This window comes from Carcharodon carcharias, chromosome 20 (assembly GCF_017639515.1).
Source record: "Carcharodon carcharias isolate sCarCar2 chromosome 20, sCarCar2.pri, whole genome shotgun sequence".
Classification (NCBI taxonomy): domain Eukaryota; kingdom Metazoa; phylum Chordata; class Chondrichthyes; order Lamniformes; family Lamnidae; genus Carcharodon; species Carcharodon carcharias.
This window is the reverse complement of record NC_054486.1, coordinates 21,536,035-21,562,246: the sequence shown is the minus strand read 5'-3', so window position 1 is coordinate 21,562,246 and position 26,212 is coordinate 21,536,035. Positions and strand designations below refer to the sequence as shown.

The 26,212-nt window shown below is 44.1% G+C and overlaps 1 protein-coding gene across 3 annotated transcripts in view; it reads right to left on the bottom strand.

Annotated features, from left to right (window-relative positions):
• The window catches only part of LOC121292469 (pleckstrin homology domain-containing family G member 3), a 198,184-nt gene that overhangs the window by 163,716 nt on the left and 8,256 nt on the right, over positions 1 to 26,212 (bottom strand). Inside the window, exon 2 of one of the 3 annotated variants that reach the window (XM_041214442.1) lies at positions 1,998 to 2,119. The exons of the other annotated variants lie outside the window; for them this stretch is intronic. The gene's annotated coding sequence lies outside the window, so the exon portion shown is untranslated. The remainder of the gene's footprint in view (positions 1 to 1,997; positions 2,120 to 26,212) is intronic. 3 annotated transcript variants of the gene reach the window in all.

Here is a 26,212-nt window from a genome sequence, read left to right as displayed (position 1 = left end):
GGTCTGTACCGGCATTTGTGCCTCACAAGAGCCTTCTCCCAACCTTGCTGTCAGCTGGGGCTCGGTTGACAACACTCTTGCCTTTGAGTCACCAGGTTCCAGGTTCAAGTCCCACTCCAGGACTTGAGCACAAAAATCAAGCTCACATTCCAGTGCAGTACTGAGGGAGTGCTGTCGAGTTGGGAGATGCCATCTTTCAGATGAGACATTAAACCGAGGCCCATCTGCTGGCTCAGGTGGATGTTAAAGATCACGCAGCACTATTGTGAAGAGGAGCAGGAGAATTATCCCCAGTGTCCTGGACAATACTTATCAATGCCACAAAAATTATCTGGTCATTAGCATATTGCTGAGGGTGGGAGTTTGCTGTGCACAAATTAGCTGCTGCATTTCCTACATTGCATCAGTGACCACGCTTCAAAAGTATTTCATTGGCTGTAAAGAGCTGGCTGGTGATTGTGAAAAGTGCTGTACTGTATAAAATGCACATTCTTTTACTTCACCTAACCCTACCAATATATTTTCTTATTTTTCCTTTCTCCTTCATGTGTTTACCTAGCTTCTCCTAAATGGGAACAGAATGTGGGCTGTCTAGGTTAGTTCAAGGGGAAACCAAATTGCAGCAGCCACCAAATATTTCACAAAGAGCACCATCAGCAATCCCCGAGGCATGAAAAGCTCACACAGGCTTACCAATTAGCACTGTAATAGGAACAAACAACATCAGAGGGAATTCAGGGATTAAGCTCCACTCCACAGGTGGGAGGAATAGAGGAAGATAGAGACATATGCATCTTAATGCACAGGAATTTGACACCTTGGCCAATGTTTCAGATAAAACACATTGAGGGAGGGGATTAGGAGAGTGGTGAGAGGGTTAGGGAAAGGAGAGGGGGCAGTGGAGGAGTGGAACAGGGATTGGCTCCTGAAGGAGGGACTGCCAACATCGGGCACTGTTCCCACTCCTACTGAAAAATCTCTTGTTCTAATGCAGGAAACACAGTGGCCAATTTGTACACAGCAAGCTCCCACTAACAGCAATGTTTGATAATGACCAGATCATTTCTTGTAGTAAAAACAGAAAATGCTGGAAAAACTCAGCAGGTTGGGCACCATCTGTTGGGAGAGAAACAGAGTTAACGTTTCAAGTCCATATGGCTCTTCGACTCAAAACGTCAACTGTTTTCTCGCTCCACAGGTGCTGTCAGAACTGCTGAGTTTTTCCTGCATTTTCTGTTTTTATTTCAGATTTCCAGCATCTGCAGTGTTTTGCTATCTCTTGTGGTGATATTAGCTGAGGAATAAATATTGGTCAAGACGCTGGGGAGACCTCCCCTGTTCTTCTTTAAATAATACAATGGAATCTTTCACATCCATGGGATACAGAACTTGAGGTAATCCAGATATATCCAGAGTGGGGAAATATAGGTAGAATTCTCCCTGAATCTTGCAGCAAATGGTCCACTGAGAAAAGATAAGTATTTGTGCTTACTGTTGTTGTTGAATCTAACCCTTCAGGGTTTTGGTTAGCACCAGAAATTATTTGTTGCTTTGATTTTAAATTCTAGAATTTACTTTTTAAACACACCAAAGGTAAACTTTTGCAGAGACTCAGGATTATGAGCTAACTTTAGTCTCCAAAAGTAAATCCCAACATATCTAAGTTCAGGATTTTTTAAAGTCTTATTTGTGAAGGTTTAAAATTAATAAGAGTAGAGAATCTTCTTCCTTCAGCTTCTCTCATTTTACTCTGGGGTCGTCACAATGGCAGTTGATCGCCCTTCACCATCTCCTCCCGTCTTCCAATCCCACTGCGTTTATATCTCTCGCTACTGCATTTTTCCACCTGGTCTTAGGCCCTCCTCTTCTTCTTCCAGGGAGTCCCAACTCCATCACTTCCTCACCACATTTCCTCTCTCTCTCTCCGCAATAGATGACCATACCATATTAACATCCTTTCAGTTGCTTTCTTCGATGCTCCCACTATCTTCACTGACCTCTTGATGTGCTGGCTCCTGATTTTGTCTTTTCTCGTGCCTCCAAACATCCATTTCCGTGTCCGCATTTCATTAGCATCCAATTGTTGTCCCACTCTCCTTGATGTTATATTGAGCAGAAACTTGGGTAACAATGTCAAATAGCATGAATATGAATAGAGAATGTCTTTCTAAAAATAATTTAACACGAATATACATAATAATTGATCACAGGCCAGCAAATTTGTCCCTTTCATTTCCAGTCTCCTCCTCTCCAAAAATTTTTTAAATTGGAGAAAAATGCTGTTTTAATAGGTTTTCAAATTGTGTTTCATTCAGTACAGGTTTACATTGTCCGACCGTGCATTATTAAGTCTCATTGTGTTATTAGCTTTCTGATATGAGTTACAGGCCTTTGAAAAATTGAAAGTAATGCTGGAAGTAAACCAACTGCATAACTCCATTTATGGCTAAAGCCAATTTATTTGGCATTATTGACACAGGAACAGCCCCTCAAACAGTCCTGCCAATCAATCAGAACATGACTAATCTGATCCTAAGGACTATGTCAGCCATGGTTTAGTGGGTAACAATATTGCCTCTGCGTCAGAATGTTGTGGGCTCAAGTCTTGTTCCAGAGACTTGAACACCAAAGTCAAGGCAGATATTCCAGTGCAGTACTGAGGGAGTGCGGCATGGGTAAAATGTTGAGATGAGGCCCTGTCTGCTCCCTCATGCAGCTATAACATAGGCACTATATCAAAGAAGAGCAAGAGAGTTATCACAGGTGCCCCGGCTAATATTTATCCCTCAATCAAGATCACTACACAAATTACCTGGCCATTATCACATTGCGTTTATGGGAGCTTGCTGTGTACAAATTGGCTGCTTTGGGTTTCCTACTTACAACAGTGACAAAAGCAATTCATTGGCAGTAAAGCACCCTGGGAAGTTCCAAGGACATGAAAGACACTATATAAATGCAAGTATTTCTTTTTTTGAAAGCGAATGTAAAGAACCTTGGCTTAATATCCCTTGGTAACTTTACTGGAACACTCCCTTAGTACTCCATTCATCCTGAATTATGTGCTCAAGTCCTGGAGTGGGGTTTGAACCTATGACCTTCTGACTCAGGGACAAACGTGTTATCCACTAAGCTCATCCACCACCATGGCATCAATCTTTAATACAGATCAGGCTTGGTTGTGATGCTCTGCTCGTCATAGTTGAATAAGCTGCTGATAATCACCTCCAATGCTCTTGTGTAAACAATGATGAGCTCAAAGGGCCTCGGTTGCCTGAGAAACCATAACCAAGAAAGGATTTGGCATGATCAATAGAAAATTGGTGGGAAACTAGATAAAAGTCTGCCCTTTTAACACTCCCTCCAGTCAGTTTTTACTCATCTACATGAAACCATACTTGGGCACAGATGGCAGATGTGAAAATGGCTATTGAGATGAGTATGACCTAAGATGAGGCTTTCGCCACACTTTCCTTGGTTCAGGATTCCAGAGTTCACACCAATGGTGCATGGAGTATTGGCAAGGACTCAAATGATGCATGGCAGGCTTGGGATTTGCATATTTAGAGAAAAGAGAGTTTGAAAACTTGTACATAGAATACTAGAGACGATGGCTAGATCGTGGTTCAGATTACGCCAACACTGCGAGTTCGGATCCTTCTCTGCCTGATGTAAACTTGGGACCTGCCTCCTCACTCTGGGTCCTGGCAATGGAAGGCAATGGAAAATCACCACTGACAAAAATGGCCAAGGAAACACAAAGCATCAACAGACAAAGAGCTAAGGACCTGCCTTTGGACAGAGCACAAGTCACTGATCACTCATATGGAGTACTGGATACCCGGGCATGAATCTAAACGAGGATTTCAGATCACAAACCATGAGACCATTGCAACATTACCTCAGCCCTCAATCAATCAGCCATTGTTATTTACAAATAAGGATTTCTCATGGCACAATTAGTGGATTCTGCTAGGGTGAGATTAAGTCCTGATCAGTCAGGTCCACGTGGATTCCAAAAGGTCTGTTAGCATTAGCTGAGCTTAGTCAGGTTGTCCGTTCAGCAGCCAGGAGTTGCGTAATGGGCCCTGTGTCCCTGACGCAGAGTGGCCAGGAATACGATTAGCTGAGGTTCCTGTTCCTGATCACTGTTCAGTGCAATTTGCTGTAATATTCCCCAGTGGAGTGCTAGGGAAAGGCAGGATCAGGCTTAAAAACATCCCTCCCATAATTAAAGTGGTTCAATATCCTTGCCTAACAAAAAAATCTATTAATCTAAGTTTTGAAACGTTCAACTGACACTCCTCCCCCACCCACCCCCAAGCTTCAACAGCTTTTTTCAGGAGAGCGAGTTCCAGATTTCCATTAATGTGGAGAAGCAATTCAGCCCTTAGCTCAGCTCTAATTTTAAGGCTATGGCATTTGTTCCAGACGTCCCCACCATTGGAAATAGTGCAAATCGAGAGAAACTTTCAACCTCATCATTTTAAATACCTCAATTATGTTAGGCCATATAATCGTATTCCTGGCCACTCTGCCTCAGGGACATGGGGCCCATTATGCAACTCCTGGCCGCTGAACGGACAACCTGACTAAGCTCAGCTAATGCTAACAGACCTTTTGGAATCCACCTGGACCTGACTGATCAGGACTCAATCTCACCCTAGCAGAATCCACCAATTGTGCTATGAGACACCTTAATTATAAATAACAATGGCTGATTGATTGAGGGCCTAACATAAATGATCTGGGCTCTTTTTCTGAGAGAATCCCAAAGAATCCCACAACCCATTAGTGAGGATGATCCAACACTGTCCATGCCCCAGAGCAGAGTTATATTTGTGCCCCAAAATAGATCTTTCAGTCATCCATTTCATAGTGGGCTGTTTGTGGGGGCTTGGTGTTTGCAAATTGACTGCTGCATTTCCTACATTCAACAGTGACTACACGTCAATGGTTTTGAAATGCATTGGGACATCCTGAGATTGAAAAGGTGCCATATAAGCGCAAGTTATTTTCTTTCTTTACGTTTGTTTAGGAACATGAATACTACAAGGAGGAGGCCAGTCAGCCCCTCCCCAGCCCGCTCCACCACACAATTATTTTTCTTTATTCTTTCATGGGATGTGGACGTCACTGGCAAGGCCAGCATTTGTTACCTATCCCTAATTGCCCTAGAACTAAGTGGCTTGCTAGGCCAGCTCAGAGGGTAGTTAAGAGTCAACCACATTGCTGTGGATCTAGAGTCACATGTGGGCCAGTCCAAGATGGTGGATTTCTTTCGCTAAAGGGCATTAGTGAACCAAATGGGTTTTTACAACAATCGATGATAGTTGTCATGGTCATCATTAAGGAGACTAGCTTTAGATTCCAGATTTATTAATTGAATTTAAATTCCACCTCGCTGCCATGGTGGGATTTGAACCCCTATTGCCAGAGTGTTGGCCTGGGCCTCTGGATTACTCATCCAGTGACATTACTACTACGCCACCATCTCCCCAGAGAATTAGATCATGGCTGCTCTGTACCTCATGCACCCATAAACGGTAATTCCTTTGGGAACCAGGATCACAATTCTAACTCTCTAAAATCATAGACCTCAAGAGTACCATCAGGAAACAGCTGGCCAACTTGACCTTTGACCTTTCCAGCTCTCCTGTTCAACAGGTTCTGGTTCTTTCCATCCCCAGGCTATTCCCACACCAGTGCACTGCCATGCCAGCGGAAACATTTATATCCATGGCAACTCAGCACTTGACAGGAAATGAGGAGGAGGGAAGCAGGCCAAGAAAAGCAATCGTACTTTGAAACTTCACCATGGCAACCGACGTTTAGCTTTCTCCTAAGCAGCTAGGAAGGGACAAAATACAGTTTTTTTTTCTCTGATCTGCTATTGGGAATTGATTACTTGATCCCAATTCAACCTGCAACTCATTTTAATAGGAAATTCAGCTCTTTCAGCCATTTGCACCCAGATTCTCAGCAGCACATACTAAGTCAGTCAGTGGAGGAAAGATAAAAATGTTGAATGTACATCAGAGACGCAGGTACACCGCAGGCATTGCAGCGAGGGAATCACTGAGTGCACCTGCACAGCACACGCATAAATGCAGGCTAAGCAACAAAATCTCTCACACAATCACCAGTAATCTTACCAACTGTAGCTGGACATATTCCTGGAGGTTGCATCACATGAAGCGCCCCCCCCAAATCCAATTGCCCCACCTAGTTAAACAGCCTTTTCCCTCATCTCCAATATTTTTATAATGAATAAACACAAGAAAATGGGGTGGGGTGGGGTGGGGGGGGGGGGGGGGGGGGGGGGGAAGGAAATGTAAACACCCCTCTGATTTTCTTGCTCGCAGCTGTGTTTTGGAGATTAATCTTTAATTGCTGGAGACTCCAGGGGGTGGGGTGGGGAAGAGAGAGAGTGACGCACAAGACACACACACACACACACACACACACACACACACACACACACACAAGAAAGGTAGAGGGGTGGAGATATTTAGTGAGGAAATTCTAGAGTTGAAGATTTAAACTGCTGAAATTACAGCCACCAATGATTGAGTGATTAACATAAGAAATACAACGGGGGAAGACCATACAGCCCCTCAAACTTGCTCTGTCATTCAATATGATCGTGGCTGACCTTCTGCCTCAATCCACCTTCCTGCCCACTCCCCATGTCCCTTGATTCCCTGAGACACCAAAATACTAGTTGATCTCAGCATGAAATATACTCAACGAGTATCCACAGCCCTTTGGGACATACAATTCCAAAGATTCACAATCCACTAAGTGAAGACGTTCCTCCTCATCTCAGTCTAAATGATCGACCCCTTAAAATCAGGGATGTGCAAGAGGCCAGGCTTGGAGGAGTGGAGCAATCTTGGAGGGCTGTAGGGCTGCACAATAAGGGTTAGGAGACTTTTCAACTCAAAGGCCATCACTGCCATGCCCAATCGATTTGCCAACTGGTTTACACACACAGATCCATGCACTGTCCTCCATCCTCTCCTACCCCCACCTCCCTCCACACACATATAAACACACACACACAAATACCCACCACAAGCTAGAGGAGCACGAGAGATAATGAATCCCCACCAAACCACATGCACACCCACCAACTATTCAATAGTGCAGCAGGATGAGGCACTGATTGACTGAACCAGGAAAGTCCCAGCATTAATCCCTGGCCTGTGCTGCACTGACTGATATTAGACAAGGTGGCCCTAGGGTGATAACATCAGTCTTGACGCCCCTGGGTTAGGTTAGGGAGGATGCCGTGCCTAATCTCTGTCTGTAACCCTGGGAAGGTACATGTGGGATGGGTGGGAACAGGATGGGACTGGGCAGCAATCACACTGCAGTCGAATAGGTTGCCTTACTACCTAGGAGAAATGGTTACTTGGGTGAGATACTGGAGCTTACCAGTGAAAACTCTGCTCCAGCACAAAGGCAGTGAAAACAGGCAGAGACAAGATGAGACATTTCAGCACAGTTTGTAGCACTCTCATCTGAGCCAGGTTTCAGTCCCACTCCAGGACTTGAGCACATAATCCAGGCTGATGCTCCAGTGCAGTACCGGTTGAGTGCTGCTGTGCCAGAGGTGCCATGGCTTTTTGGATGAAATGTTAAACCAAGGTCCTGTCTGCTGGCTCGGGTGGACATAAAAGATCCCATGGCTCTATTTCAAAGAAGAGCAGCAGCGTTATTCCCAGTGTTCTGGCCAATATTTATCCTTCAATCAACATCACAAAAACAGATCATCTGCTGTTCATGATATTGCTGTTAGTGAGAGCTTGCTGTGTGCAAATTGGCTGCTGCATTTCCTACATTGGAACCGTGACTACACTTCAAAAGTACCTCATTGGCTGTGAAGTATGTCCTGAAAGATGAAAGGTGCTATACAAATGCAAGTTCTTTCTTAACATGGACTTTGTAACATAAGAAGCCAGCAGCATGCCTTTCATGAGAGATTGGAATGCAGTTAAGCAGCAGAATAAGGAAAACTAAACTCAGTGGCTAAAAAAGGTAAAACTATGCTGATTGTTTCGTCCACCCCCACCCCCTCCCTTACTCCGATTCTGCAAAAACACTTCAAAGTTAAACTGGGAGCAGAAAACGACTGAAAATATTTCCTCTGAGACCAATGTTCTTATGTGATGTGGTCAAGTCCAAGGTCAGGCTCTCGAATTTTCTGAGCTCGATGTTAGGTACCAGCGTCCAATGGCTGCCCCTTAGTCCGGAGAGAGAGAAACCGAGAGCTCAGCAATGTCTGCCTATAGCAATGAAGGGCATCTTCCACTGTGCCAGGCAAACACAGATGAGCAGACAGGCATCCAATGTATGAGAGAGAGAGAGAGAGAGAGAGTGCACATTCAAAAGGGTCAGGAGCGAGTGTGAAAAGGGAAAGCCAGATAAATAAACAAAAAGAGGGGTGGGGGAGGCAAAAGAGTGCAGGAGAAAATATGGAGGCCAGGACAGACCAAGAGGGGTTTGGGGGTTGGGAGGGGGCGGGAGGTAACAGAGAGACAGAGATGGGGAGGGTCAGAAATGGAGACGCTTGAATGAGAGAGTGAGAGTGCAGGATGAAACCAGGAACAAGAGGGAGAGAGAGAGAAACTATGAAGGTTGAGAATGGGGGAGCCAGAGAACGTGAGAGCAAGCGTGAGAGAATGAGAGGATGCAAGAGAGGCAAAAAGAGAACAAGAGAGAAACCGGAAGAGCAACAGAAAATGAGACAAGAAAGTTTACAACACAACACAAGTGGTGAGCATGTGAGCACATGCAGGGGAGAAGAAATCCAAAAGTCAAACATCTTTTACATTGTTGCCTGTGTCTTCATTTATTATTCTAATTTTCCTCCGCAGCTGTTCTGAAATGAGACTCTGGGGACACTTGGCCACCTTCAAGGTATAAGAGGTTATTTTCCTGTGCGAGTCTCAGTAGTGATGCCTGGACGGGCTGTTTGTCCATGAGGGGCATCGCAGTGGTCCAATCACATTGCCAGCTGACATTGTTAATGCACTTTTCAGCGGGGGTGTGGGTAGGAGGTGCTGAAGGAAAGTGGGAATCACGCCCAGCTTTCCTCTCTCTTGTCCCTATAGTGGTCAACTTGGAGACCATTGGAATAGTCCCCTCTGGAGGAAACAAAGGAACACCTGAGGGTTTCAGCAGATGAGCTATGCTGAGTCAGGGGCCAAGACAGACGATGTTATAAAGCTGCAGTGAAGATAGCGCCGAGAAACACTGGGGAACTCACAGCACTAAAGCAGTTCAAAACCGTCCAAAAATATCTGGCACCTCTTTCACATTAAAACACACAAAGCAATGTCTGGTGCCAAACACTGAGCTCACAAAGGATGTTCTCCAGAGGTGCAGCGTAACCATTACAGAAAGCCTTGGACAGCTGGCTGCCCATTTATGGAGAAGGAACATCTGGAGGGAGCATTCAAGTTCTCCTTCAATCTCAGAAAAAAATTTAAATTCCATGTTGTTTTAACCTCTCCCACCCCTGCTATTTCTGCTCTTCCTCCAGTCAAAGGGCTTAGTGTCAGCTGTAGCTCAGCTGGGAGCACTCTCACCTCTTGAGTCACAAGGTTCTGGGTTAGAGTTCCACTCCAGAAACTCGATGACAAAAGTCAAGACTGACCCTCCAGTGCAGTACTGAGGGAGTGCTGCGCTGGCTTTCAGATGACATGTTACATTGAATCTACTGTCTCAGGTGGACGCAAGAGATCCCATTGCACCATCTTGAAGAGGAGTAGGGGAGCAGAGAGGTTATCCCCAGTGCCTAGCCAATATTTATGCTTTATTCGTCATCACCAGAACAAATTATCAGGCTGTTTGATTCACTGACGTTTGTGAGAGCTTGTTGTGCACAGGTTGGCTGCCACGTCTTCTACATTACAACAGTGACTACACTTAAAACACCTCATTGGCAGGAAAGTGCTGTGGAACATCCCACGGTTGTGAAAGGTGCAGAGGCCTACAATTGTGCTCTAGTTGCACAGAGGTATCAGAGGGAGGGCCCTGCTCCCGGATGCCAAGCTACCTATATTATGCAGCATGCCCAGCTTGTAGCACTGGTTTTGGTTAGAGCAAGAGACTTGGTGGTGGTGGGGGGTGGGGAAGCATAAATTGGGACTTAGGAGGTAGCACAAAACAGCTAGACAGCAAATAGTCAGTCTGTTTTAAACCTGCCAATCTCTATATGGATTGGGAGCTGGGGGAGGGTGGATGTAAACATTTCACTATGTATCTGTATATGTCATGGCACAACCCCAATTTCACCTCTGTTCCTTTCGTTTTGCTGAAGGGAAGTTACACAGCTCAGCTCGCCCAATGCTGGATTCCCAGTCCACCAACACTCGAACCTCACGGCTGAAGAAAGGAGACTGGGACAAGGCACCAGACAGCAGCTCAGCTGGTACCTGCTCTGTTCATGACTAGAATAGGTTTGTTACAGAATAAAGTTCCGCCTACACTGTCACATCAAACACTCCCAATGTTATATAGCATGGGTTAGATACAGAGTGAAGCTCCCTCTTCATTGCCCTAGTAAACACTCCAAGGGCAGGTACAGCATATGTCAGACACAGGTTAAAGCTCCCTCTACACAGTCCCATTAAACACTCCCCAGGCAGATACAGCGCCGGTTAGATACAGAGTAAATCTCCCTCTACACAGTCCCATTAAACACTCCCCAGGCAGGTACAGCACAGGTTAGATACAGAGTGAAGCTTCCTCTACACTGTCCCATTAAACACTCCCAGGACAGGTACAGCATGTGCCAGATACAGAATAAAGCTCTACCTAAACTGTCCCATCAAACTTTCCCAGGGTAGGTACTGTATGGGTTACTTACAGAATAAAGCTCCATCTACACTGTCCCATTAAACACTCGCGGGGCAAGTATAGAACATGCTGGACACAGAACAAAGCTCATTCTTCAGTTCGGTCGAAGGGTCATGAGGACTCGAAACGTCAACTCTTTTCTTCTCCGCCGATGCTGCCAGACCTGCTGAGTTTTTCCAGGTAATTCTGTTTTTGTTCTCATTCTACACTGTCCCGTTAAACACCCCCAGGGCAGGGACAGCACAGGCTAGATACAGAGTAAAGCTCCCTCTACAATCTGTCCTATCAAACAGTCTAGATGCAGGTACAGAATAAGATAGGGAGTAAAGTTCCTTCTAATGTTGAAGCAACAAGAAACCTTTACTACCTTTCCCCTCCCACCCACCACCACCACCACCCAACACTCCCCAATTGTTAAAGGCTAAATCACCCCCCTCACTTCACGGATATTATTTTTGCCTTTCCCACCAGGATCATCACTGTGGAACCCACTGAGTAAGAAATTAAGCCCCACTGATGCTGAACCAAGGTGGGTTTAATGCTGTGGAAACATGGTTACTGAGTCACAACTTCCTCAGATGTATTTCACATGGTTTCTTACAGCCAGCAGAGGCAGCTTTCATTCCATTCCAGCTAAAGTTGGATTTAAATACTGTTGCTGTGGGGTGGGGGTTGGGGGAAGATCAGCCAACCCAATGCATTGCCCAGCCCCAGAAATGGAACCACCACCCCAAAACTTGGCAAGTTAAAGATGTTTCCAGAACAAACATTGTGTTAATTTGGAGAACTGTATTTCCATTACTTGGAAACTTGCTTCACATATCATACCGACACTATCTTCCAGCTGGTGATAGCTGAAGGGAGATAATGAGAATGATAGAATCATTCAATTTACAGCAAGAGACAGGTCATTCAGCCCAACAGGTCTCTGCTGGCATTTATGAACTGCAGGAGCCTCTTCTCACCTTACATCATCTAATCAGATCAACACAGCTTGTTTTTCATTTCTTTCTTATCCAGCTTCCCCATCTATGCTATTCACCTCTGCTACACTTTGTGGTAGCAGCAGCGAGTTTCACATTTTAACTACCTCCAAGTAAAGAAGGTTCTTCCAAGCTCCCTTTAAATTTATTAGTAACTATCTTATATTTATGACTTCCAGTTTTTTGGAGTCCCCTACAACTGGAAACAGCTCATCTACATCTAACCAGCCAAAGCTTTTCAGTGTTAAAGATCTCTATCAGGCTTCCTTCTCTTTCCTAGAGAACTCTAGCTTGTTCAGTCCTTCCTGTTACAACTTCTCATTTCTGCTATCTTTGCTGAGAATCTTTTATGCGCTTTCTCCAGCCCCTATACACCTTTTTTTTAAAAAAAAGAAACATAATATGAGGACAAAGTGGTGTACAGTACTCTAAGTGCGGTCTAGCCAAGGATTTATATATGTCTAATGTAACACCTGTGTTTTTAGATTTTATCCCCCTGGAAATAAAGCTCAGTGTTCCTTTTTTAAAAACAAGCATTGCTAATCTGTGTCACTGGTTCTAATGGTTGTGCATTTGATGAACCCCCTAGGCATAAGTAATTGGGGAGGCTGTGTCACTAATTTCCCTTCCTCTCTCCCACCATAAGGTAACCCCGGACACTCCACTTGCTGCCTGGGACTTCACAAATGATTGTCTCAGAGAGACCGTTAACCAGATGCAGTCTTCCTGCTTTGTGGCACACTGCCTGGATGCCACCTCCTCTGCCAACATCTCTGTGTTTCCACCCAGTGCTTCATCCTTTGCAAAACAACCAACCCAACTCCTGAAAACTCCACCCACCCTCAAGCACTGCGGTGAAGGAGCCAATCCCTCCCTTCAACACTGGTCCCATTGATTCCAACAGCATCAGCTGTATATATATATATATATATATATATATATATATATATATTTATATATATATATATACACGAGCAGCTTCCCTCTTAAACAATGACCTCCTTGTTGCCTTGTGTCAATACAAAGGCAGTAAAAGTTGGCAGCGCCAAGCAGCACCATTCCTGATCCACAGAGTGTGCAGTGTACAGGGGGCACAAGGAAAGAACAAGAAAGAACCTAAATTTATACAGTGCTTTTCATGTCCTCGGAACAGCCCAAAGTGCTTTACAGCCAATGAAGTATTTGTGAAGTGTTACTGTTGCAATGTAGGAAAGTGGCAGACACTTTGTGCACAGCAAGCCCCCACAAACATCAATGAAGTACATCAGAACATCTGTTTTCAAGTGTTGGTTGAGGAGTAAATATCGCCAAGGACACCAGAAGAATTTCCTTGTTCTTCCACCTGAGATGGTAGATGTGTCCTTGGTTTAACATCTGAAAGTCAGCACTTCCAACAGTGCAGCACACCCTCAGTACTGCACTGGAGCATCAGCCTTGCTTACATACTCACGTTTCGAGAATGGGATTTGAACCTACGACATTCTGACTCAGAGGCCACTGAACCACAGGTAGCTCCTCACCAGTTGATCCGTGGACATGCTAATCACACAGGGCAGTGGGACTGGGAAGGCTGGTAACTCTCAACAGTAATTGGATATTGCATTCTCTTGTGCCACCTAGTGTGGAGCTGACACCAAATTTATTCCTTATGAAAAGCATACAATGCATTGGGTGTTTTGCTTTGTCAAAAGATGTCAGGAGCAACTTGAGCTCCGGGTTTTGGAACTTGAGTGGCAGCTGGAGGCACTACGGTGCATTCACAAGGCTGAGAAGTTCGTGGATGGCACGTTTCAGGATGTGGTCACCCCGCAGCTTAAAGAAGTGTAAGCAGAGAGGGAATGGGTGACCGCCAGACAGAAGAAGCGGACCAGGCAGGTGGCGAGGGAATCCCGCAAGCACATCTCGCTCCCAAACCGTTTTTGGCCTTGGAAAACGGTAAGAGTGACAGTTCCTCTGTAGAGGCCAACCAGGGCAAAGGCCATGGTACTGAGGGTGGTCCAGCTGCTTAGGGTGGGAGGAAGGAGTGTGGACGGGCAGGAGTGGTAGGGGATTCGTTAGTGGGGGGAGCAGACTGGCGCTTCTGTGGCTATAGACGTGATTCCAGGATGGTATGTTGCCTAAAAACAAAAAAACTGCGGATGCTGAAAATCCAAAACAAAAACAGAATTACCTGGAAAAACTCAGCAGGTCTGGCAGCATCGGCGGAGAAGAAAAGAGTTGACGTTTCGAGTCCTCATGACCCTTCGACAGAACTTGCCTCTCAGGTGCCAGGGTCAAGGATGTTATGGAACGACTACAGGGCATTCTGAAGGGGGAGGGTGAAGAGCCAGAGGTCATGGTCCATGTTGGGACCAATGACATAGGAAGAAAAAGAAATAAGGTCCTGCAAGCAGAATTAGGGAGTTGGGTAGGAAATTGAAAAGCAGGACTTCAAAATGTAGTATCTCCGGATTACTCCCGGTGCCATACAGGAGTGGGTATAGGAACAGAAGGGTAGAACAGAAGAACGTGTGGCTGGAGAGATGGTGCAGGAGGGAGGGCTTTAGATTCCTAAAGTATTGGGACCATTTCTAGGGGAGGTGGGACCTGTTCAAGTTGGATGGGTTACATCTGAACAGGAACAGGACCAACATCCTCACGGGGAGGTTTGCTAATGCGGTTGGGGTAGATTTAAACTAAATTGGCAGGGGCATGGCATCCTGAAAAGTAGTTCAGAGGGAAGAGAAGCTGAGATGGAATTAGAAGTTAAAACGCTAGTAAGTGAGTCTAGAAGGCAGAGGAAAGATAGGCTAGATAAGAAAGGAGTTTAGCAAGGCTAAATGGAATTATTTTAATGCAAGGAGCCTGAGAAATAAGACAGATGAGCTGAGGGCACAGATAGGCACATGGGAGTATGATATCATAGCTATGACTGAGATTTGGCTAAAAAAAAAGGGCAGGATTGGCAGCTTAACATTCCTGGTTATAGGGTATTCAGACAAGATAAAGAGGGGGATAGAAGAAGGGGGGGGAGGGGTTGCAATATTGATCAAGGAATCAATTATAGCAGCAAGAAGAGATGATATCTTGGAAGGATCATCAAATGAAGCCGAATCGGTAGAAATAAAAGAGACAAAAGGGGAAAAAGCACTGCTATAAACTGTTGGGTGTGTATAGGCCCCCAAACAGTCATGGAGAGATAGAAGATCAAATATGTAATCAAATTTCAGAGAGGTATAAGAATAATAGGGCAGTAATAGTAGGGGATTTTTACTACCCAAGTATTAACTGGGATAGTTTTAGTGTGCAATGTAGGGAGGGAGCAAAATTATTAAGTTGAATCCAGGAGAACTTTTTTAGCCAGTATGTATAAAGCTCAACAAGGGAGGGGGCAGTTCTGGACCTAAACGGTGGGATTTTCTGTACCCGCCTGCCGCCACAATCTTCCGGTCCCACTGGAAGTCAATGGACTTTTGGCTGGGGCGCCGCCTCACCCACGACAGCGCCGGAAAATTCCGGCCAATGTTTGGAAATGAGTCCGGGCAGGTGGAAGACGTATCAGTAGGGGAGCATTTTGGAGATAGTGACCATAATTCAGCTAGATTTAGGATAGCTATGGAAAAGGATAAGGTGGGGCCGGGAATAAAAGTTCCAAAGTGGGGAAAAGCTAATTTTACTAAGATGAGATACAATTTGGCCCAAGTGGACTGGGAACAGCTACTTGCAGATAAAACTATCTCAGAGCAGTGGAAGGCATTAAGGGGGAAATAGCGAGAGTACAGAGCAAATATGTTCCCATAAAGACAAAACGGGGGACCAATTCCAGAGAACCCTGGATGTCAAAGGACATAAAGGTTAGGATTAAGAAAAAAAGAGGAGCTTATGGCAGATACTGAGGGCTCAATATGGCAGAGTCCTTAGAGGAGTATAAAAAGTGCAGAGGGGAACTTAAAAAGGAAATTAGGAAAGTTAAGAAAGCACATGAGAAAGCATCGATGGGTAGTATAAAGGAAAACCCAAAGGGCTTTTTCTAAATATTTAAAGAGCAAGAATAACTAGGGAAAGGGTAGATCCAATTAGGGACCATAGAGGTAATGTGTGTGTGGACCTGGAAGACGTAGACACATTCTCAATGAATACTTTGCATCAGTCTTCACAATGGAAAGGGATGATGCGGATATAGACATCAGGGTGGAGAAGTGTGAAATAGTAGAGGAAATTAACAGAGAAAGAGGGGGTACTAGCAGGTTTAGCGGCCTTAAAAGTGGATATGTCCGCAGGCCCGATGAGATGTATCCCAGACTTTTGAGGGAGGAAAGGGAAGAGATATCAAGGGCCCTGGCAGTAATTTTCAAATCCTCTATGGCCACAGATGAGGTACCAGAGGACTACTAACATTGTCCCATTATTAAAAAAGGGAGGAACGGATGGACCAGGAAATTACAGGCCAGTCAGCCTAACCTCAGTGCTGGGGAAGTTACTAGAAAGAATTCTGAGGGGCTGGATATATCTGCACTTGGAGAGACACGAATTTATCAGGGATAGTCAGCATGGATTTGTTCAGGGAAGGCCACGTTTGACAAATTTGATCAAATTTTTTGAGGAGGGAAGCAGGTGTGTTGATGAGGGTAATGCATTTGATGTGGTCTACATGGACTTTAGCAAGGCTTTTGATAAGGTCCCTCATGGCAGACTGGTCAAGAAATTAGAGCCCATGGAATCCAAGGCAAAGTGGCACATTGGATCCAAAAGTGACTAAGAGGCAGGAAGGAGAGAGTAATGGTAGAGGGATGTTTCTGTGACTGGAAGTCTGTTTCCAGTGGGGTTCCACAAGGCTCGGTGCTGGGGCCCTTGCTGTTTCTGGTGTAAATAAATGATTTGGACTTAAACGTAGGGGGTATGATCAAGAAGTTCATGGATGACACAAAAATTGCTAGGGTGGTAAATAGTGAGGAGGATAGCCGTAAACTGCAGGAGGATATCAATGAACTCGTCAGGTGGGCAAAGCAGTGGCAAATGTAATTCAACCCGGAAAAGTGTGAGGTTAAGCAGTTGGGGAGGGCTAACAAGGCAAGGGATTACACTATGAATGGTAGGACCCTGGAAAGTACTGAAGATCAGAGTGACTTTGGTGTGCATATCCATAGGTTCCTGAAGATAGCAGGGCAGGTGGAAAATGTGGTTAAGGTGGCAAATGGGATACTTTCCTTTATTAGCTGAGGCGTAGAATACAAGAGCAGGGAGGTTATGCTGGAACTGTATAAAATGCTGGTTAGGCCACAACTGGAGTGCTGCATGCAGTTCTGGTCGCCATATTAAAGGAAGGATGTGATTGCACTGGAGAGGGTGCAGAGGAGATTTACCAGGATGCTGCCTGGACTGGAGGGTCTGAGCTATGAGGGAGGATTGGATAGGCTGGGGTTGTTTTCCTTGGAGCAACGAAGGTTGAGAGGGGACCTGACAGAGGTATATAGATTATGAGGGGCATAGATAGGGTAGATAGGAAGGCACTTTTTCCATTCGTAGAGGGGCAATAACCAGGGGGCATAGATTTAAGGTAAGAGGTAGAAGGCTAAGAGGGGAGTGGAGGAGAAATTTTTCACCCAGGAAGTGGTGGGAGTTTGGGACTCACTGCCGAAAAGGGTGGTTGAGTCTGAAACCCTCATAACATTTAAGAAGTATTTAGATATTCACTTGCGTTGCCATAGCCTTCAGGGCTATGGGTCAAGTGCTGGAAAATGGGATTAGTGTAGTCAGATCATTGTTGACTGGCGCAGACATGATGGGACGAATAGCCTTCTTTTGTGCTGTAGACATCTATGAGTCTATCAATGCAAGTTGTTATTAATAGAGAGGCACTGAAAAAAGTGGAAAGGAAAAATGTTCAAGGCTAATACCAGAACTGAGAAAGTTATAACTATTGGGGAAGACTGAACAAATTGGGACTCTTCCCTGGGAAAGAGAAGGCTGAAGGGTGACCTGACATTATGAAGGGCATTGATAGGCTGGAGGACGAGATGATGTTTCCAATGGTGAGAGATTCCAAAACTATGGCTCATAAACATAAGAAAAATAGGATTACATAGGATATACAGCACAGAAATAGGCCATTCAGCCCAACAGTCCATGCCAGTGATAATGTTCTACTTGAGCCTCCAATCATCCCTTCACATCTAAATCTACCATTGTCACCATCTGTTCCCTTCTCCTTCATATGCTCGTCTAGTTTCTCCTTATATACATCCATTCTATTTTCTTCAACCACACCCTTTGTGTGGCTGAAGAGGAGGCAATCAGCAGCACCTAGAAGAGCAGTGGAGAACAGTGAGAGCTTAAGGTGGTGTGAGAGGGGCATGGGAAGAGAGAGAGGGAGAGAGAGAAGGTCTGTGGACCAACACAGTTTTGAAATAATCAAAGTCTGATGACACAGGGAAATAGGTGGGCAAGTATTTTTTTTGGTTATTTTTGAAAATTCATGGAATTTATTATTAATTGTAAGGTTTTATTAGTATTAGTAAACTTTACTAGCAGTAGTAAAGCTTATTGGTAGTAGTAGATATATTAATTATAAATGAATTTAGAAAATAAATAAACTAACACAATAATGATGGCGGGGAAGCTGATGTTTTGCTGCTGCAGAATGTGGGAGCTCCTGGATGCCGGGGTGATCCAGCACAAACACATTAGCATTAAGTGTCTGCATCTTGAGGAGCTTTGGTTCAGGGCTAGTGAGCTGGAAGCTGAGCTGCAGACACTGCATTGCATCAGGAGGGGGAGAGCTACCTCGGCACACCCCTTAGGATAGGCTCTTCTGATTAGATCAGTGGTCAGGGACAGAAGGGTGTGGCTGCGAGTGAGGCAGTATGGAGACCCAGAAGGTAGAAGTGGAGGCGCCTCAGCCCTTGCAATTGTCCAGCAGGTTCAAGGTTCTTGCAGCCTGTATGGATGAAAGCGAGAGCTGCAAGATGGATGAGCAAACTGACCATGGCACCATACTACAGGAAGCCATTTAAGCAGGGGGAGTTAATAGGAATGTAGTGGTAGTAGGGGACGGTATAGTCAGAAGGTTAGACACAATTCTCTGCAGCTGAGAGCACGAGTCCTGTGTTGCTGTGCTGCCTGATCGGTGCCAGGGTTTGGAGCATCTACTTGGGGTTGGAGAGGAACTTGCAGTGGGAGACTGAGGATCCAGTTGTCATCTATGTCATTTGTACCAATGTGGACTAGGAAAGAGTTCTGCTTAGGGATCATGAGCAGCTAGGGGCCAATTTAAAAAGCAGAAACTCAAAGGTAATAATTTCTGGATTATTACCTGAGCAACAAGCAAATTGGCATAGGGTAAATAAAGTTAAAAAAAAACCAAATGTGTGGCTCAATAATTGGTGTGGGAGAATTCAATTCACTAGTATTAGGGAAACTGGGAGCTGTATCAATGGGACCGTCTTCAGCTGAACTGTGCTGGGATCAGCGTTCTGGTGAGTCTTATAAGATTTTAAACTAAATAGTGGTGGGAAGGGAGCATGTGAGAGGAGATGTAGTAATTCAAAGGGAAACAACAAGGTAATAGAGCAGAATAACGATTTGGATAATGATTAACAGATCGTGGTAGGAAGCGACAGAGTACAAGTTAAGAGTGCACCAGCAGATAAGACCAGAGTGTGCAAAAATGGTAAAAGAGAGAGTTAAAGACTATGTATCTGAATGTGTGCAGCATTCTTTTCAAAATGGATGAATTGTTAACACAGATATAAATAAATATGTATGACCTGATAGCCATCATAGAGACATAGTTGCAGGGTGACCAAGGCTGGGACCTAAATATTGAAGGGTATTTAACATTTCAAAAAGATAGGAAGCTAGGACAAGGTGGTGGGGCAGCCACTGTTAATTATGGATGTTATTAGTATAGTAATGAGAGATGACCTTGGCCTAATAGAGCGAGATGTAGAATCAGTTTGCGTAGAGATAAGAAATAGTAAAGGTAAGAGGTCACTTGTGGAAGTAGGGCCCCTATAGTAGTTACATGGTTGGATAAGGTATACAGGAAGAAATAATTGGTGCATGTAAGAAAGGCACTGCAATAATCATGGGTGACTTTAATCTACACTTAGATTGGGTGAACATGGTTGGCAAAGGTAGCCTGGAACAGGAGTTCATAGAGTGTATTTGGGACAGTTTCTTAGAGCAGTACTTTTTCAAGGCAACCAGGGAGTAGGCTATTCTGGACCTTGTATTGAGTAATGAGAGAGGATTAATCAATAACCTCAGATAAAGGAGCCTCTAGGCGACAATGATCATAACATGATAGAATTTCATGTTCAGTCTGATGGTGAGAAGTATGAGTCTAAGACTACCATTTTAAACCTGAACAAAGGTAATTATAAGGGTATGAAAGCAGAGCTAGCTAGTGAATTGCAAAACTAGGTTAAAAACTAAGACAGTAGAGATACAGTAGCAGACTTTTGAGGAGATATTTAATAATGCTCAGCAAAGATTTATCTCAGTGAGAAAGATTCTTTGAGAAGACTGAATCATCCATGGCTGAACAAGGAAGTTAAGGATGGTGTCACAATGAAATAAACAACGTACAAATCTGCAAGGTCAGAAAATTGGTCAAGCTTTAAGAACCTACAAAGAATTACTAAAATAAGGAGGGAGAAAGAAGTGTATGAGAGAAAGCTAGCTAGTAATATAAAAACAGATAGTAAGAGCTTCTACAAGTATTTAAATAGGAAAAGAATAACTAAAGCTTGTGTTGGCCCTCTAGAGAGAGTCTGGGGAATTGATAATAGAAAACAAAGAAATAACGGAGGTACCTTGTATCTGTCTTCACAGCAGAAGACTTAGAAAACCTTTTGGAGATACTTGAAAATCAGGAAGTGAATGAGAGGGAGGAAACCAAAACAATCACCAACACCAGGATGCTGGGCACCTATTAGGCCTAAAGGCTGACAAGTCCCCAGGACCAGATGGCCTGCACCCTAGGGTCTTAAAAGATGGGGCTGCAGAGATAGTAGATGCATTGGTTATAATCTTCCAAAATTCCTTAGATTCTGGAAGGGTCCCAGTGAGTTGGAATGTAACACTTTTATTCAAGAAAGGGCGGAGACAGAAAGAAGGAAACTACAGGCCAGTTCACCTAACATCTGTCATAGGGAAATTGCTAGAATCTATTATCAAGGAGGTTATAGCAGGATACTTAGAAAATTGTAATTTCATCATGCAGAGTTAACATGGGTTTGCGAAATTGTGTTTAACTAATTTTTGAGGAAGTAACAAGCAAGGGGAACCTATAGATGTGGTGTGCTTGGATTTCCAAAAGGCGTTTGATAAGTGCCACATCAGTGGTTACTATACAAGATAAGAATACATGCTGTAGGGGGTAACATATTAACATGGATAAAGGATTCCACTCCACCCTGTTTTCATGCCCACATGTCCGCCCTTGGCTTGCTGCATTGTTCCAGTGAAGCTCAACGCAAACTGGAGGAACAGCACCTCATCTTCCGACTAGGCACTTTACAGCCTTCTGGACTGAATATTGAGTTCAACAATTTTAGATCATGAACTCTCTCCTCCATCCCCACCCCCTTTCCGATTCTCCCTCCCCCTTTTCTCCAACAATTTATGTAGATTTTTCTTTTCCCACCTATTTCCATTATTTCTAAATGTATTTCCATCCATTGTTTTATCTCTACCTTTTTTGATTCCTTCACCCCACCCCCACGAGGGCTCTCTGTACCTTGCTTATTCTGCTTTCTACCCTTAATTAGCACATTCCTTAGATAATATTACCACCTTCAACACCTCTTTGTCCTTTTGTCTGTGACATCTTTTAGTTATCTCCACCTATCACTGGCCCTCTATCCAGCTCTACTTGTCGCACCCCTTAAACCAGCTTATATTTCACCTCTCTTCTATTTTTACTTAGTTCTGTTGAAGGGTCATTCGGACTCGAAACGTTAACTGTGCTCCTCTCCGCAGATGTTGCCAGAACTGCTGAGTTTTTCCAGGTATTTTTGTTTTTGTTTTAGATAAAGGATTGGTTAGCTCAACAGAAGAAGAAAATAGTGATGAGTGTATCCTTTTCAGGTTGGCAAGCTGTAGCAAGTGGAGAGCCATAGGGGTTAGTACTGGGGCCTCAACTATTTACAATCTACATCAATGATTTGGATCGAATGTATGGTCAGTAAATTTGCCGATGACACCAAGATCGGTAGAAAAGTGCGTTGTCAAGAGGGGGTAGAGGCTGCAAAGGGACTTAGACAGGTTAAGTGAATGGGCAAAAATTTGGCAGATGTATCGTAATGTGGGAATATGTGAACTTGTCCACTTTGGCAGCAAGAATATAAAAGCAGTAGAGAGGAATCTGGGTATCCTGTTACATGAATCACAAAAGGTTCATATGCAGGTACAGCAAATGATTAGGAAGGCAAATAGAATGCTAGCATTTATTGCAAGGGGAATGGAATATAAAAGCAGAGAGGTTTTACGGCAACTGCACAAGGCCTTGCTGAGACCACATCTGGAATACTGCATATAGTTTTAGTCTCCTTATTTGAGAAAAGATGTGATTGTATTAGAAGCAGTTCAGGGAAGGTTCACGCGACTCATTCCTGGGATGAGGGGCTGAACTTATGAAGAAATGCTGAACAGGTTGAGCCTATAGCATATGAACATACATATGAACTAGGAGCAGGAGTAGACCACTCAGCCCCTCTAGCCGGCTCCACCACTCAATCCTGATCTAATTGTAAACTCAACTTCATATTCCTGCCTACTCCCGATAACCTTTCTCCCCCTTTCATATCAAGAATCTATCTACCTCTACCTTAAAAATATTCAAAGTCTGTGCTTCTACTATCTTTTGAGGAAGAGTGTTCCAAAGACTCATGACCCTCAGAAAAGTATTCTTCTAATCTCTGCACTAAATGGGTGACCCCTTATTTTTAAACAGTGACCCCCAGTTCTAGATATTAGAAATCCAAAACAAAAACAGAATTACCTGGAAAAACTCAGCAGGTCTGGCAGCAGAAGAAGAAAAGAACCAGTTCCAGGTTCTCTCACAAGGGTAACATCCTTTCTACATCCGCCCTGCCAAGACACCTCAGGGTCTTATATGTTTCAATCAAGTCGCCTCTTACTCTTCTAAACTCCAGTGGACACAAGCCAAACCTGTCCAACCTTTCTTCATAAGACAGCCCACCCATTCCAAGTATTAGTCTAATAAACCTTGTAAATCTACTATACCCATTGGAGTTTAGAAGAATGGGAGGCGACTTTATTGAAATATATAAGATCTTGAGGGGATTTGATAGGGTAGATACCAGGAGGATGTTTGTACTTGTGGGAGAGGCTAGAAGCAGGGGACACAGTTTAGGAACAAGAGGTCTACCATTTAAGATGGTGATGAGGAGAATTTTTTCTCTCAAAGGGTTGTTGCTCCATGGAATTCACTTCCCCAGGAAGCCGTGGAGGCTGGGTCATTGAATTTATTTAAGAAAGAGTTAGAAAGATTTTTGTTAAGACAAAGGAGTCAGGGTTATGGCAGGGGAGATGGCAAAGTGGAGTTGACACCGCAGCCAGATCAGCCATGGTCTTATATTGAATGGTGGAGCCAGCTCGAAGGGCTGGGTGGCTACTCCTGTTCATAAGCCCAATGTTGCTATGAGTTCCGCATTCTCACCACTCTCTGGATAAAGAAGTTCCTTCCCAATTCCCTATTGGGTTTCTTGGTAACTATCTTATATTGACGGCCTCTGGTTCTGCTCTTCCCCTTAAGAGGAAAGATTCTCACTGTATCCACTCCATCAAAACCTTTCATAATTTTAAAGACCTCTATTAGGTCACCCCTCAGCCTTCTTTTTTCAAAAGAGACCCAGCCTATCAATCCTTTCCTGATATGCATACCCACTCATTTCTGGCAACATCCTTGTAAATCTCCTCTGCATCCTATCCAGTTTCTCTGTATCCTTTTTATAACATGGCAACCAGTACTCCAAGTGTGGTCTAACCAAGATAAAAGCAAAATACTTCAGATGCCGGAAAACTGAAACAAAAACAGAAAATCCTGGAAAAACTCATAGAGTTAACATTTTGAGCGCTGAAGAAGGGTCATACAGACTCGAAATGTTAACTCTGTTTCTCTCTCTACAGATGCTGCCAGACCTGCTGAGTTTTTCCAGCATTTTCTGTTTCTGTAACCAAGGTTCAATACAGATTTAGCATAACATCCCTACTTTCCAATTCTATCCCTCTAGAAATAAAGTCTAGTGTTTGCTTTGGTTTTTTATGACCTTGCTAAGCTCTGGCACAACTTTTAGTGATTGGTGTATTTGTACTCCGAGATCCCTTTGTTCCTCTATCCTGCCTAGACATACACCTTCCAAGTAATAAGTGACCTCCCTATTCTTCACACTGAATGTACAACAAAACATTTACCTGTGTTGAACTTTATTTGCCAATTATTTACCCATTCTGCAAGTTTATTAATGTCCTCTTGTAATTTGTTGCAGTCCTCCTCAGTATTGACCATCCCCCACAAATGTCATCCATAAATTTAGAAATTGTGTTTTCAATCCCAAAGTCCAAATTGTAAGGTAAATTGCGATCAGCTGTGGCCCCAGCACTGATCCTTGTGGAACACCACTTCCCACCTTCTGCCACTCTGAAGAACTAACTTTAATTCCCACTCTCCACTTTCTATTTTGAAGCCAACGAGCAATCCAGTCTGCCACTTGTCCTAGCTCCACATTCTCTAACCTTATTCTCCAACTGACACCTTGAGCTCTGGAATTCCTTCCTTAAACCTCTCCCTCACTCTCCTTGCTCCTCCTTAAAACCTACCTCTTTGACCAAGATTTCGGTCACCTCCTAATATCATCTCATGTGGCTCGATGCCAAATTTTGTCCAATAACGCCCCAGTAAAGTGCCTTGGGACATTTTATTGTGTTAAAGGTGCTATATAGATGCAAGTTTTTTGTTGTTGCATTCAGGAATTGTTTTTTGCAGAAACAAGCTAAATGGTGCTCATGTGCACGCCCTGTGATCTTTACATTCCTATCGTTAACCTTTAACCCATGGTATTTGCAGAAAGAACCGGAGATTCAGGCTGCCACTTCCAGAGGCACGAAATGCAATCACCCTTCAAGCGAACAGTAACTAAAGTGAGTCAATTAAGACACTCGCTACCATAGGAACCATGGCAAGTGTCAACAATGTCTCTCCTTCCATAGCCCCACTAAACTAACAAATCATTCCAAGGTGCCTCACCAAAGCGGCTAAGACAGAAGCCTTTGAAATGATGAAGGGCTTTGATAGGATAGAGAACAAGAAGATGTTTCCACTTGTGAGACGGTGGGAGGTATTTAACATAGAGCAGGATTTAAGGGAGGTGATAGGGGAAGTTAAAGAGATGGGTTTTGAGGCATGTTTTTCAAGTGGGGGAAAATATACACAGTCAATGAAAGCAGCACAAGCTAATGTGAACCATTTGCTCATCTGCCGATTCTTTCAAGTACATTTCATTCAACTCATTAGCCATATGGTTATGCACACCCCCCTTAATCTTAGAGAATCTGTCTGTTTAGGTTCCAGATCGATAAGTATTTTGTCAAATGATCAGTCTCTCTGCCTCTATCTTTGGAAAAAATGAAAATCAAGCCCTCTGTGTATGAAATCATCCATGGCTTTCCGCTCCCCCCATCTTTGTAACCTCGTCCAGGCCTAGAACTGCCCGACATCTCCGCGTTCCTCCAACTCCAACCTTGAGCATCCCCAACTTCCTTAACCCCATCATTTACAGCTGTACCTTCAGCCATCTAGGCTCCAAGCTCTTGAATTCCCTCCCTAAATCCCTTTGCCTTGCTCTATCTCTCTCCTCCTTTAAGACAACCCTTGAAACCAACCTCTGATCAAGCTTTTGGTCACCTCTCCTGATATCTGCTCCTTTGGCCCAGTGTCAAATTCTGTCTGATAATGGTCCTGTGAAATGCCTTAAGGGATACCCTACTATGTTAAAGGCACTATATAAATGCAGTTGTTGTTGGATGAATGCTTTGTCACATGACCCCATTGGCTCAGGTTGGCACCAATTTACAGTTGGGAAAAAAGTTATCCCACACTCTGAGCAGGCGTCCCTTATTCTCAGGGGAGCATGGATCGAAGGATCTAGGGGCAGCAATGTGGATTCATCAGTGAGCATGCAAGATGGCAGGAGCACAATTATAAACCATTTCTTGAGGAACACTCAATTCTTCAGTCTCAATGGTCACCCCTTTCATCTCCACCAAGCAAGTAATAGCCCAGTACTTCAACCTGATCTAAAAAATAGAAGGAAAGGCTAAAATGTGCACGTGGACCACAAAGACGTCCAAAATAA